General features: G+C 34.1%; 1 protein-coding gene across 1 annotated transcript in view; it reads right to left on the bottom strand.

The window, feature by feature from the left end:
• The window catches only part of LOC108907297 (coiled-coil domain-containing protein AGAP005037), a 104360-nt gene extending 91901 nt beyond the window's left edge, over positions 1–12459 (bottom strand). The window contains exon 1 of the mRNA XM_023454280.1: positions 12204–12459. The gene's annotated coding sequence lies outside the window, so the exon portion shown is untranslated. The remainder of the gene's footprint in view (positions 1–12203) is intronic.
• Between the last annotated feature and the right edge of the window lie 3287 nt (positions 12460–15746).

Here is a 15746-nt window from a genome sequence, read left to right as displayed (position 1 = left end):
CTGCGAACTGGTTTAATTTGGGCAAAAAATTCAAGAGACATTTTTTTTTAGAATGAAACAGGCTATCGGAAATAATTTTTTAAATGGTAAAAAAATAATAAGACAAAAAATTACGTTGGAAATAAATTTTAGGGGTTGCGTTTTCCACCCCTTACAACCATGGGGTAAACCAAATAAATTACTGGCTAAGTGTCTTTTTGGTAGTAGAAAATGTCAGGTTAATTTCAATATTGTAACTTGTTTAGTGCTTGTGAAAAAAATTGTTAAACAAATTTTATGTACCCCCTTTAAGGGGCTGTATCTTAAGAAGGGATGCTTCGTTGTAGTTTCTTTATATGAAAGATCCTATCTTTTTTTCGATGAGGAATCACCCCCTTAAATGTTTTACACTTATTTAGTTACACCCTGTATACGTTGCATATATGTGCATATCATGTAGAAGGTGACTTCTTCAACTTTTAGAATCGCGATATCTCAGGAATGGTGGTTCTTAGAAAAAAAAGTATAAGGACCATTTTTGTAGATAATTTTTGTCGGAACTACTTTTTTGATAAAACTTATCGTTTACGAAAAAAATCCAAAATACCTCAAATTTTGACCTTTGACCCCGAATAACTTTTTTAACGCACATGGGATTGGTGGGAACTTTTGACGCTTTATTTCTAATGGTGTACTCCAGGTCTCCACCAAAATTTAGCTCTGTCAGATTTTTGTTATTTGACCACTATTTTTATGACTAATTTGACCGGACTAAATGTAATTGTTCTATTTAACGAGGCACTGGAATAGATATAGACGTTTGGGTAAGTATATTTTCATTTACCTTATGTAAATATTCAAATGACTGAAGTTTACAAACCTTCTAGACATTAGGCGATGCTATATCCATTCACACTTGGCAAATTATCAACTATGCGATAAACTAAGTAATTATTTGCATTTTTTGCTATGAACTTGGCGTCTCCAGAAATTTTACGTGTCTTTTCATTATAACGGAGGACAAAAACATGCATTTACTTTGTCGATTTTGAAAAAATATAAACAAAGCCTAACCTACTCCATTTACGGTGGTGCTGTGGTAATTGCCGTTGAACCCGCCCACCAATCGTCACGGAATAAACCAAGAGTGCGTTCACACGTGAATGACTGAAACGGTGAAGTACTTACGAACATAAAAATGCTTTACGGCTGGAAATAATTTGGAGGGGCACTCGAACTGGCGCTGATATAAATATTGTAAAAAGAAATAAGTTCTTTAGAGACGCTGGGTTTGAAATATACATGCCGCTCCACTTTCCGCCGCCGTTTAATATTTTACTTTATAGGTTGTAAAAGTCGACGTTCCACATTCGCCGGGAATATAAAAAGCACAGCTCACTGTGCCATGGTTCACTAGACTTTTCATTTGTTTTGCCACACGCGATAGGTAACGTTCTTCGGAATATCGCAACAATGAACCCCTTACAAATCCATAATTTAAATGTGTAATAATTAAACGAGGCCGATGAAATTCGCCATAAAATATTCCACAGTTTGCTTTTATACATTTTATAGTATTTTAAGTATTAAGGGTTCAGCGTTCTTTACTGAACCGACACATTTTTATTTTCTTTTCGGTTTTGTACAAATTGTCGTTTCCCAGTTTCCCGCAACTGCTTCTTCTACTAAAAAATTTAAGGTGTCAAGATCTAAACTATAATGTCATTCGGCGATATTTTGCAAATACTGTAATTTTCCATATGTAAACGCAATTAAGTTCAAAATAGCTTGTATTAGTTACAACCTCCTCGTGGTAGCCTCTGGAAAGTATAGATTTTGTAGGCAAACTGCAGGCTTTACACTTACATCATCTCCGCCATTTTGAATTTCTAAATTTTTAGTACGAATTCGAAAATAGCGACCCAAAGAACTTTTCAGTACCAAATTTCAGCAAAATCGGAGCATCTTTAGCATTTTTATCCGCCATATTGGATTCGTCATTTTGAATTTCTAAATTTTGAGTATGGATTCGAAATCAGCGACTTCAAAAACCTATTAATACCAAATTTCAGAACAATCAGAGCATCTTCAGCATTTTTGTGCGCCATATTGGATCCGCCATTTTGAATTTCTTAATTTCGAGCACGGATTCGAAATCAGCTACCCCAAAAACCTTGGAATTCCACATTTCATAGCAATTGGAGCACTTTTAGTATTTTGGCAACTTTTTCAGGTTCCTGGCCCATAGTGCGCTGTCGGGCTTAAAAAACTACTATTTTATTTTATGGAGAATGTAATTCTAAAACTTTTCTTTACCTTGTTAGTTTTCAAAAAACTTTGTCATTTTCAACAAAAACACGAATAACTAATAATACGTATTGTAGCTGTGTTATTTAAAATCATCGAAAATTCAAAAGTTGGCTATGAATATAAACGTCAAACTTCGTCAACTAACGTCAAACGACAAGGGAAAAAAGTTGGAATAACAATAATTTAATAGAAAGACAAACAACTTAAACAAAGAAATAACATACAATTTGCACTGATAAATTATAGAAATTGTTGAAATTGATCACCGTTTTTTTATTTCAGATGTAAACTTATTCTTCGTCGAAAATTGAAGTCTACTCTATCCAATAACTTCTAACTGTTTCTAATTAATATGCATTTCATAATTTTACAACTGATAAAAATTTTGTTCACTGACGTGCAAACACAATTGATTATTACCCAGTTTCTACGAACTGAAACAAATGTTGCCTTGCTTGATCATAACACAAATGGTTCACCATAACACAAATGGTTCACCATAACACAAATGTTTTATTGCTTCACCATAAATTAAAACGATATCCATTAACTATGAGTTGCTATGCACGAAAGCCATTTTTGACACTTAAAAAACTAATGTAAACACTATCGCAAAAACGTTAATACTAAAATATATAAGGATTAAAAAAAAATTTGTTTACGATATTGACTTTTTTTTATGACGCATACCTATATTCCTAAATTTTTTTTGGACAAATACATTCGTTAGGTAGAAGACATCAATCTAGTCATATTATAAACACTTTTGGCACTGCCGTTTCAAAACGTTATTTGTAAAACTTTTTGTGTTTTTTATAAATATTTTTGATCTATTAATATCGATTAATTCTATTTGCAAGGAGACCACCTGATTAAACAATCCAAATAAATTGTGAAAATATTTTAATCTTTCCATGATGGCTATTTTTACATGTTGGTATTTCTTGAGGGAGATGTTAAAATCCAAAGCTAAAACACTTTCAGTTACTATGCAGAGAACAGAAATTTACAGATTTGTTAAATCGTGTTGTCACAACAAATCAAAATATCTTCTTTATTCTCAAAAACGGAGTCCCAGACATTTATTTTGTGTCTCCTCTTGGAATAACAAATGCCCTAAATTAAATCACCCTAGACAGAAAATGTACTAAAAAAATTGGTAATGGACTTTTTCCAGTCCAATACCACTCACTTGTTTAAAGATTCCCACTTTGATAAACAGCATCGTTTGATAAGATCTATCATTTATAATTAACGGTAAGCTAATAAAATTGTAAAAGCCAAGACGGTTAAGAGTAGGTGTGAAGACAGAGTGAATCATCCAAACACATTTTCTATTTATAGAATTATAGTATACAGCAAAGTTCACTGGAGGATAACGATAGTTCTCATTAGATAAAAAATTATGATTATCTCAAATTATTTCAACACAGTTATTTTCAAACATGTGTTCCCAGTTTGAAATTTTAAAACACCGTCGGTTCATTGGATCTATCAGTATTTTCACGCTTCGATATTGTTAGAGAAAATAACTTTTACTGTTGCTAGCGCGCTTATTACATGAACTATCAATGTTGAAAGTTTAACACTTCCTTTAATTGCCTCCAAAATCCCGATCCGATACGTCAAATAGTTAATTAACAATTAACGTTAAAAAAAATAGCTGTCTTGGAAACGTAAGTTTAAATTACCATAAAAATATGCTCGATTTATTGTAAAAAGAGCGAATTCTCGAGCGGCTTTTGCCTGACTCTGGGACAATTTATTTATAACGCTGTTTTGCACATCCCGCTTTATTGGTTGTAAAAAGCAGTTTAATTTCAACTTTTTAAAATTTTGCTTTTTCGACACTATTTTTTCTGTTTTGTCATCTATGGCGCTTTTAGTAATTTTTTCGGCAACATGACATATTTCAATTTATGTTTAAAGATTCAATACACACTGAAAGAAATCTATTCATCAAATACGAAACGATGTTGTCGGAAAACAATGCCTGGCCTTGCGTGATCCCTTTAGAAATTTTAAGCCAATAAGCCGCTAGGAGATGCCATTTAAAAGGCCTGCTACGTTTAATGAGTGGTTAATTTCTAACAAAACTAGAGGGTGTCACATTATAACGGCCATGGAATTAGACAAAGGTTCCGTATAGTCGCAGACGGGTTAATCCAAGTATTAATAGTGGATAAGCTGGAATTAGATGTAGTTCACCCCTATGTTCCCCTTCGTGTTGCGTCGGAGAGACTTGAAACCGTTTAATCAAACTAAGTGCTAGAATAGCATTATTGAATGTTAATACTCTTTCAGCTTTTAAGTCCACTTACATCTCAAAATCCGACATACGATCAGCACCAGTATACTCCATACATTAATAGAAATATGCTGAGAGTCGCCTTCATTTGTGGCTATATTTAATGGCGAAATGTGTGGTCTTTGGGTGTTCTCTTGGAGATAAAATCACCACAAAGTCGTAAATATGCAATTTTGTGTGTTTGGAATTTGTTAACGCATCGTTAAGAATGCAGTTAGCACTAGGGATAAATTTTGTACTTTTGCCAAGTCGCAACATTTGGCTAATATACCTATTAATGCGATACAACTAAATAATTTAAAACAGATATTAAATTATTACAAGCATGGAATTTTTTATCAACAGTAAAATCGCATGAACATTTCTTTTTGTCGGATAAATTTCTCTTTGTAACGAAATAATTTTGCCAATCAGTAATTTTACGAGAAAAGAGCAAAATTACTGATTGGCAAAATTTTGAGTTAAAAAGAAATTTATCCATGAAATGAAAAGTTCACGTGGTTTTTGGCAACGATCAAATATGTGAATGAACACCAAAAATAAATATTTATTTATTCCAATTATTTGAAGAAACAGTTATTAAATACACAGTTATTATAAATTATTTGGTTTGGTGTACTGATTTCAATATTTTCTTGTCTAGTTTCGGTACACGTTGAATATTCCTTTTGACTTATTCTATCCGAGGTTCGTAAGTAACTAATTAGAGTTTCGTGATGTTCAACGTCAATTTCAAGCAATCTTTATCAGCTATTGGTCACATATCTCTGCTTTGGTTAACTGAGAAACTGTACTAGCATGGTTTGAATAGTTGGTAATTTATGTATTTGTCCGTGTAGCTTAGGGTGGCCCAAAAGAAACGAATGATAAAATAACGAAAAAAATTTAAAAAAATCAAATTTTGACGATATTGGAAATTTTTAAAAATCCTGAGCGACCTCTAAAAAATTTTGTTTGAGCTGATTTTTTGAGGAAGCTCTTAAAACATGATAAACTAACATATATTCACAAAAGACACGGAAAAAAATATTTGTTTTTTTTGGGCCACCCTATATTGTATCAATTCCTAGTGGAACATTTTTATACCAACTTTTAAAATTTGTGTTTGTCCAAAAGGGTTTTGGAGTTAAAAAAAATCAATCGGATGTTATGTTTTCGTTTCTCTTTTCTAAGAGTAATTTTAACATTCATTGTAATGGGACACATAATTTTATCATTCTTATTTTTTGTTATCCATTTGCTGTCTGTCAGTTTTTTCGATCCTCTTAGTGCTGTCTTTGAAAATATTGAATTGTATTCGATTCTTCCTGTTGGGGTTCCATCTTGATTTTTTTCACTTTTAAAATGGTAAATTTTACAGTTTGTCCTAGCTAATTCATAAGAAGTTACCTATATGAAAGAATCTTTCTTGTAATCCCTCTGGTTCATTTATATTCCATAATTTTGCCATTCTTAGTATATTTTCCTTGTCTATTGCTACGGAACATACCTTTCTTTTATCTGGAATAGCTTGTAATTCCTTTCTCCTACTGTTTCTTGCATCACAAGCTTCTTTAAAAGTTATGTCGGTAAAAGGATCAAATTGAATGTTATATTCAATGAAATATTTTTCTTGAACTATCTTTGCATTTGAATTCCAGATTGTTTTAACTGCATATTCTTTGTAATCTTCCCCAGTTTTATTTTACATATTATTATATGCCCAATCCTAACATATCCGCTATATTTTCTAATGGAGTTCTGACTTCGTAATTTCGAATTTGACAAAACTCCATAACGACGATTTAGTGTGTTTTGTGGATTGTGGAATTAATTTTTCTGTTTTTTTCTAATTTGTTCAGTCGAAATTTTTCCAAATCGACATATGTATATTTTATACTCATACTTTCAACAATACTTACAGGAAACATTTCAAACTGACGTGCTTTTACTATAGTAGATATAAGTAGTTTCGTTTAGAGGAACAGCAGTTTTTATCGGTGATAAAAAGCTACGCAACTTTTTATCGCTGTCAAAATGACAAAAACGTCAATATTTATATACACATTTTTATATGCGGGTTAATTTGTTTGATTAATATCGTGCTCTTAGAAGTTGCAAATGTTTCGTTATCCTTTAATTGATTTATCTGTTATTTAATTCGAGGAAAGCACAAAATATTTGTCTAAAAATTGTGTTTCCCAAATTACTATAATAATTGAATATTTGTGCACCCAATAACATTTTCAAAAATTGATATAGTCAATCCTTTTAGCCCAATTTAGTTGTTTGTGAAAGGATCAGGATTTTCAAGAATTTATGTAAAGTTCCAATTTTGCCTAAACATTTTTTGAGAGGTTCATTATTTTGTTCATCAGTATCTTATGGACGCACTGACCATAGCAAGTTCCCTTTATGAAATCCTCTCCTTTTGGAAGCTTACGTAGGCGTAGGTCAGAAATACGATTTTAATCATTTTTCCTTCACGTACGCAGATTTGTACGAGATAAAATTTTATCTATACGTATCACTCTCATTAATAACACTTCCGAACTGGTAATTTTGCTAACTCCAAATAAAAAATCGGGTATAGGGCATAAGCTCTCTTTATTATCCTTTATTATCTAGAGATATTTGAAGGAAAACGGCCATTAATATAGATTACTGCGCCGTTAGGAATTAGATAAGAAATGTGAGGCCCATTAATCAAGCACAATGCATTGCTGATTAACCCCTCGCCGATTCAAAAGCGACGTAACTCAGGGGGTGATGGGATGGTGTATATTGAGGGGTTATTAGTTGAATTCAACCTTGATCTACGAACGACGTGATCCTATGTCGAGATTCCGGCGGTTTATGTACAGCTGCCAAGTTTTGATTGTCGTAAATAAGTTTTATTTGGTGTTATGGAGAAAATATTAGCTGAGCATTTTGGGTATGAGATTTGGAAGATAGGTAGGTATGTACATCTCGTTTATGACTGAAGAAAACACTGACAACTAACCAAACCTACTAGCATTGAATAACATCAGCCGTATCTGGGGTTAACAGATCTATTTTATGACAGACCCGGGGACATGGCCCGTTTGTATAATTGATGTCTAAAAAAAAAATAAAAAAGAACGTCATCAGGAAATATCTACTTCGTCCAGATCCAGAGATGGAATGTGGGAAATGAAATCACGATTTTTCCGCAACAAAGAAAACCCGGAGAAATGACATGTTAACCCGGAACCCGAAGATGTACCATCAAATCCCGAAAACTCCGGGTCAAACCCGGAGATCTGGCAACCCTAGCCGTATCTGGTATCTAAATAGCAAATAATAAAATGATACCGAAAAAACTAAACTAAGTAGTTCCATTCGCAAAGAGGTTTGAAAACAAAAAGATATCTGTGGTAGCTGCTTTTTGCGAGTTATTTTTGTCAAGGGTGATGTGGAGAACAACAAAAATACAAGATATGTATTTCTTTGAATGCTCAATCAGGTATGTATTCTTGTATTAATTATATTTAGACATGTCATTTGTAGTTTTTATTTTGGTTAATTATTTATTATTGGCTGTTTATTTGGTGTATTGCTACGAAATTCTATGCTAATTGGGGCTTGTAACTTATAGAGTAGTTTTTTCCTGCAATAGTTAGAATTCTTTTTGATTTCTGGTATGGAAACACATTGTTTGACTTCAGGTGATTTTCTAGAAAAAAAAACTGTTGAATTTGATTGCACTAGCTCAATATCTTTAAAATAGAGTAAAAAATACGAGAGCTAATTATAGAACCCATGTTTTTTAAAAATCCGAATTTTCCGATGTTGGTGCAGATTCTCATTTGTTTCTATCTTTAGAACAACATTTACACCAAGTTGACCAAATGTGTTATGAGGCAGGGGTATGTAAAAAAAAACAAGACAGAACCAATTACTATAAGCACTCATGTAAGCACAGCATTATACAGGCCGGCAAAATTTGCCCGACCCTCTAACCCAGAAACCAGAATGTACTTTTTCGAAGGATTTTGGTGCGCCGAATTCGAATCCGAAGTTCAAATTTCTCAATTGGCTCTGGTTTTCGAAATATCCTAACCTAAAAGTGCCAAAATCGTGATTTTTTGACATATTTGAGGTTATATTGTTACATGGATAGGTAATTTTTTCTTGCTAAAACCATTAATGGTGGTGCTGGGTTGTGAGTAGGTATGTTAATTTCAGCATGCGATTTCTCAAGGACGAAAAATTATATCGGGATAAATCCAAGCGCGTTTTAAAAAGTAAGTGTAATACTTTAAGACCCCATTAATGGTTTCAGCAAAAAAAATAACTATCCATGTAACATGACCTCAAATATGTAAAAAAATCGCGATTTTGGCACTTTTAGGTTAGGATATATCGAAAACCAGAGCCAATTGAGATATTTGGACGTCGGACTCGTATTGAGCGTACCAAAATCCTTTGGAAAAGAATATTCGTGTTGTTGGTTTAAAATTCTGTCGGCCTTTTTTTTCGGATTTTTTTTTAAAGAATTAACGTTTTTTTGATGAAGATAATAATATGGATAATTGCTAAAAAAAACATTTTTTACTTAAAAAAATGAATAAAAAGTGTAATTTTACTTATTACATTGATTTTCAGCAAAACGACAAATTTAAATATTCCGGGCACTAGGAAAAAAAAATCGCATCGTTTTGAAATTATCAGGGTTTCTTTAGAACACTTTGAGATTGAAAAGTTACAGTCGATATCCTTAGTTTATTCATTATCTGCAAAGTTATGCCAAGTTATTCAAATATCCCTAATTATGCAATTTTTTACCTTTTTTCTAATCAACATTTTGACTGAAATTTTTTTTTATCAAAAAACCATAATTACGACTTGTAGAGTTTTCAAAACCCTGCTTGGATTTTCTGTATGACCATTATTTCCCGAGTAATTGATTGCCAAAATCAAAAATGACTTTTTTGCTTTGATCAACGATAACTCAGCGACAGATAATCGTACAAGGCTCCGGAACCGCTCAAATTGAAGAGAATTAAATTATCTTAGAGAGCCTTATGATGAAATTACCAAAAAAATTTTTTGAAGTCCATAGGCCTTTTTAAAGTATCCAAAAATTTACAATTTTTTTCCGCTAATTTTCTTACGATTACTCAAAAACTGCTGACGCCAAAAAATTTTAAACTGCAGAACTGAAAGCTTCAATTTTCTTTTTTTGATTCTCTCTACGACCATTTCCCTACAAGTTACAGCTCTTTGAAAATCACCCAAAATTTTGGGATTTTTTTTAATATCCCTTAATTTCTGTGTCTAGTGTATGTAGATTTAAAGCATATCTATTAAGTGGATTTCATGGTTTATATGTACTTGAAGATATCCATATAAAACTGACGATTGTTGTTAGATACTTTATTTATTTGCCTTTAAATGACTTTGCCATGGATTAGCGAACCTCCCTCCTTGTTGAATTCGTTGTTTTCTTTCATATTACAATATAGCTACACTTAAATTATATCTGAATATACTATTTATTATCACTACATATTATAAAACAAAGTCCTCCGCCGCGTCTGTCTGTCTGTCTCTGTCTGTCTGTCTGTTCGCGATAAACTCAAAAACTACTGCACCGATTTTCATGCTGTTTTCACCAATGGATAGAGTGGTTCTCGAGGAAGGTTTTAGTATATAATTTGTTAAGTTTTTGTATACATTAACGATATTTGTTGGAGGTGTCGGAAAAAAATAAGCCGTCTGGGAGCTTTCAACGAAAACGCTGCCTAAACCCTTTGAGATATAACAAAATAATGTATGGTGGAATTGTGTATCTTATATAGGTCTACAGAAAAGTCCGCGATGGCATATGTCTATCTCTTAAGGATAACATACTATATCCATTTTAATACTTTAAAAAATGGGCAATTATAAAGCGGTAATTGGAAAGCTATTTACACAAATACGGTATTAATCCTTATCATTTTAAATACGTTAGTTGGCTTGAGCATTTCATGAAGATTATTTTTTCCCTTTACACCATGCAAATTAAATGAATACCTTAGGAGATATAGCAAAATCAAAATAATGCGCAACGAAATTAATTTCGTGTCGCCGTGATTCGACCGGGCCGCGCGGGCGCCCCGTGACCCCGCGCCTCGCGTCCGAGCCGGGGGGGTCCGAAAGTTTATGTAGTGTATCAATGTATGGTGGAATTGTGTATCTTATATATGCCTACAGAAAAGTCCGCGATGGCATATGTCTATATGTTAAAGATAACATACTACCTATATCCATTTTAATACTTTAAAAAATTGGCAATTATAAAGCGGTAATGTAAAAGCTATTTACACAAATACGGTATTAATCCTTATCATTTTAAATAAGTTAGAGGCTTTAAGCATTTCATGCACATTATTTTACTCTTTTACACCATATAATTTAAATGAATATCTTAGGAGTAATCGCAAAAAAATTACGGACGCGAGAATAAAATTCAAGCGCCTCGCTTCGCTTGATGCGATCGCCGACCCTCCCCCCGCACCGTCTTGCCTACTGTTTAGCTAATAAGCCGAACGATAACGCGCGCGTGATCCTTTAATAAACTGACTTGGAGCGAATGGAGGTGACGACTGACGACTGTGTTTTCTTTCTGGGTGTTGTTGGAAAGTTATAATTGCGTTCGATATTTTAAGGTCACATTTTTGTTTTGTATTTGTTGTCTTTAGGTAGTCGGAACATACATAGATACTTGCAAACATACTTTTATTTCATTGAGTTTTAATAATTTGTTTGTTTTTTTCTTATTGTGAATCATTTAAAACTTCATAGTCGCATTTTTGTTTCGTGTTTGTTTTCTTTAGGTAGTTAGATACCTAACTACTTACTTATTAATTAAAATTGATAGTCCTGAACATAGGTACTTTAATTTAATTCGTTTTGTTTTCACATTGTTGGTAGTTACCTATATTGTTTTAAATTTAAAGGTTTTGCATTTTTAGTTTTGAGTTCGTTTGTTGTCTTTAGGTATATAGATATATCGTGAATTATTTTAAAATTAATATTAGGGTCGCATTAGATGAAAGATGATTGTTTTTTTGTTTGTTACGATTTAACTCAAAAACTACTCAACCAATTTCACCGAAAGCTACATCTCCTCGGAGTAACATAGGTTATTTTATATTTGCCTGACTGCTAGTTATTATTAAATATCTACTTTAATGCATTTGGTCCTCAAAGTTTCCGTCTGGCTTCCTTCTTTTCATACCATAAACCTGTCTACACCAATAATGACTTGACAACTACTGTAAACAGTAAAAGTTAGTATATTTAAAGGTCTTCAAAGGACGAGAGAAATAGCGATTATAATTCAGATTGCTTGGGAATAAATCTCTTTAATTTCTACAATCTAAGAGCCCATTACTGTTTTATGTCACTTCACAGGCAATAAACAACTATAACTACGATGGCCCCCGTGTGAAATATCCCGCGCGCGGCCCTGCCGGGCTGATTACAACGCGGAACAGAATCAAAGGAGCCGTCATCGTATTTATAACTGCCCCCGACCGTGACATCAATGTTCTAAATAAAAACCATTACAATTAATTACAGATAATGGCCAAACGCTTGTGCAACAATCACTTACCGTTGCGCCCGAAGCCCCAGGAAGCACTTAATCCCTTACTTAAGAGTCACTGACACTGCCGAAACGGCACACAACGCGACGCGACGGCTTTTGTTTACCTCCGCGAAACATTTGCCGGCAGCTGTCAAAAATTTTCGGTCAAAACTCGAGCGTAGCGATGGAAAACTAGCAGGCTGCGAGAACAATAATCGGAAGGCAATGTCCGGCCACTATTGGAAGCGAGTTAGCGCGCGAGATTAGTGGAAGTTGGCGTCGAGACGCGTCCGCGGTCGGGAACCCGGCACACTTGATGAAGGGGAGCGTGTCGCTGCCGCTATGAGCGCCGGCGCGCTTGATCTGTCAATGCGACTAGTAGTACGCGGCCGACGTCGGTTGACGGTCTAGGGACTCCGGAATGGGATCCAGGACGCGTAATGACGTTTTACATATATAGTCCATTGAAAAGTTACATTTGGGGGTTGCAAAAGTCAGAGCACGCAATTTTATTTTTTTTTGGATATCAAGAAGGGGTTAGTGTAAAGTTAAATCCATGTTTGTGGGGTCGCAACCCTTGTGCATCGGCCGCCATCTTGTAAAAAGGGCCGCGAATGGTTTTTATACTACTACTTACTATATCGGGCAAACTATTCGTCGCACAGAAAATTTGTAAATACATTCTTTGTTGTAAATTAAATTCTCTACAACTTTGGTTCCGTAACTTTTAGAACCAAAAATAACAAAGTTATTAACGAAAATAGATAAAAATTTGGGAACGAATTTTCTTTTGGTCGTTATAACTTTTTTCTGGTCATTTTACAAAATAAATACATCAGAACATTTTGATAGAGGGTTTTTCAAGGAATAATTTCCATTACAAACTTTTTCAAATTTTATTTATTTATTAGGGTTTTACAGCGATGCGAAACTTACACTATTCTCCAGTCGGGAGACCAAAATATGACGATTAAGCTAAACAATGTTGTATGTTTAAGAGATACAGGATGTAGAAAGTTATATAATTTTAAAATTTCTCAACAGTTTTGAAAGTTTTTACAGTTTTAAGTTCAATATTGTAAGTTTTACGATTTTTTGTGCAGCAGATATTAATCATCTTATAGGGGGCCAGTTATACGTTATGGCTTAGGTAAACCAAGGAAATCTTTCTTATATAACTGTTGTAAAAATGAGTGATAATTCCGAAAGGGGATCACTTTCTATCTAATAGATATTTTATCTTAAACGTTTAATTTCACACCTATTATTTTCAATTAAATACTAAGTTTTCCCAGCTGCCCAATAACTTTGTCAATTGAATCTAGAGCCTTCATAAATGTTTATAAGCCACGTGACCACTGAGCTTAGGTGTCCCAACATTGCATGATTGGTACTGGTAACGAAAATTCTCTAGACATTGGCGTCACCAATATTGATGACTTATTTACAGCGACCAATGACGAACTGTTACGTCTGCGCTCGGATAATACGATCGCTGATTGGTTGAACAGTATCTCGTGAAAAATTATACCAACCACAACTGGTGAAACAAAATGTTGTGTTTTAATGTAACCTCGATCTTACTGTTTCAATAATTTTTATTTTACCGAAATTTAATGGCCAACATGAAGGAAATAAAATTAGTGTTCCAAACAAAATTAGTGGCCACGTGACTTGTAAACATTTGTGAATGCTCTGTACATGTGTCTCTTACTTATGCGGACAGATCTGCTAAGACAAACATATATTACATTTTATTCCTTGATGTCGTTCTGTATTATCCCGCGTCATAGATTACGTCACTACACTATACAAGTTACGTTTCATTTTAGGTAATTTTTTAGTTTTATTTATTGTTGTTAACTTCAGGTTGTAATATGGATAATAGTAGGTAATAATTCTTTATGTTCAAGTGCATCGAATGGTATGACCCACAATTCGAAAATAGTTGGAATTATTTCAACTTTTTAACTTTAACTTTTAACTTTTTTCAGTTTTATTCTATTATTCTCCAATTCTTAAAATATAAGATGAGGCAAACATAGAGTGATGAAATTCAGTCACCATCTCTAAGAACCCCAGAAAAGAACTATTTTATTCATTTCTATTCAATCATTTTAAACAAAAGAAGATACTGAGGTGCATAAAAATGACCAGAGGGACGGGTGCAGGAATATATGGACTCAGACCTGGGTGGTGTGCAAGCTACAGTCTGGGGGAGTTCCCTACTGTATTCCAAGCAGAAATCTTCGCAATAATGGCGTGTCTGGCAGAGAATGTACGTAGAGGTTATAGACGTAAACTCATATATATATTCTCTGATAGTCAAGCTGCAATTAAAGCTTTAGCCGCACACAAGGTAAGTTCAAAACTGGTGTGGGACTGTTTACAAATGCTAACTGAACTGGCCACCAACAATACAGTCAGACTGTGTTGGGTGCCAGGGCACAAAGGCATTTGTGGAAATGAGAAAGCGGATGAACTTGTGTGGTCAGGCGGGCTGTGGGCAAATGGACAGAGACAGAACATAGGAAATACTGGACTTCAAGGCCAGGACATAGCCATTCCAAGGAGCTTATGGAGTATCCTTCGAATGGAAGAGCGATTGAGTTACTGAGCTTGAACAGAATCCGGCTCAGGAGAGTGACAGGACTCATAACGGGACACTGTCACTTTAAGAAACATCTACATAGACTAAAGCTTGTAGACAGTCCGGTCTGCCGAGGATGTGAATCGGCGGATGAAACTTCTCTGCATATCCTGGGCGAGTGCCCGGGATTTGCACGTAGCAGAATGGCGCTCCTTGGGAGACCCTATTTGGAACCCAAGGAGCTGAGAGAAGTGTCAGCAAGGAAGCTTTTGGACTTTGTAAAAAGGACAAATCTACTTGCTGAATAGGACTAGTGGTGGGACGCACAATAGGCCTAATTAGGCCGCAGTGCTATGGGACTTTTAAAGGACCAACCACTAGATGATGAAGATGAGAAGATGAGATGAGGTGCATAAATATATATCTATCAGCGAGAGATATCATTTTTTAAATCAATTAAACAGCTTTTCTTAGCTTTAAGTCCGAAGATAAACCTTCCTATTGGTTTTGCAAAAGGAAAAGTAGATTTAATGAAATCGGGTACCACAAACTATAATATTATATGTGAAATGTAAATAGATAGTTCAGCATCTGTCTGCTTGTGAATATACTTTTTTAGTTGTAAGCTAAAAGATTAATCATCATTGACTTTTAGAAATACTGTCAATACAAGTATCAACGAAAGTGATGGATCAAGAAACTTTGTCAACTTTATCAAGTATTCTGTTGTAGCCTGCAGGGTTAAATGAATCTCATTGCAACAGTTTTATTATCTATATTTTATTATTAATATTAAATGATTGAAGAGACACCACTTATTGAATCTTTCATACAGGGTGTTTGCAGGTATGTGCGAAATATTTTAGTGGGTGATTGCCGAAGTTATTTTGTGAAAAAAAGTTCATATCAACGTAGGTCGAAATATGCTTCGTTTCCGACATACACAGTGTTTAAATTTAAATTTTTTATTTATTTTTATT

The sequence above is a fragment of the Anoplophora glabripennis genome, unplaced genomic scaffold, assembly GCF_000390285.2.
Source record: "Anoplophora glabripennis isolate ALB-LARVAE unplaced genomic scaffold, Agla_2.0 scaffold222, whole genome shotgun sequence".
NCBI classification, from domain to species: domain Eukaryota; kingdom Metazoa; phylum Arthropoda; class Insecta; order Coleoptera; family Cerambycidae; genus Anoplophora; species Anoplophora glabripennis.
The sequence above is the reverse complement of the archived record's forward strand: the minus strand, read 5'-3'. Positions and strand labels throughout refer to the sequence as shown.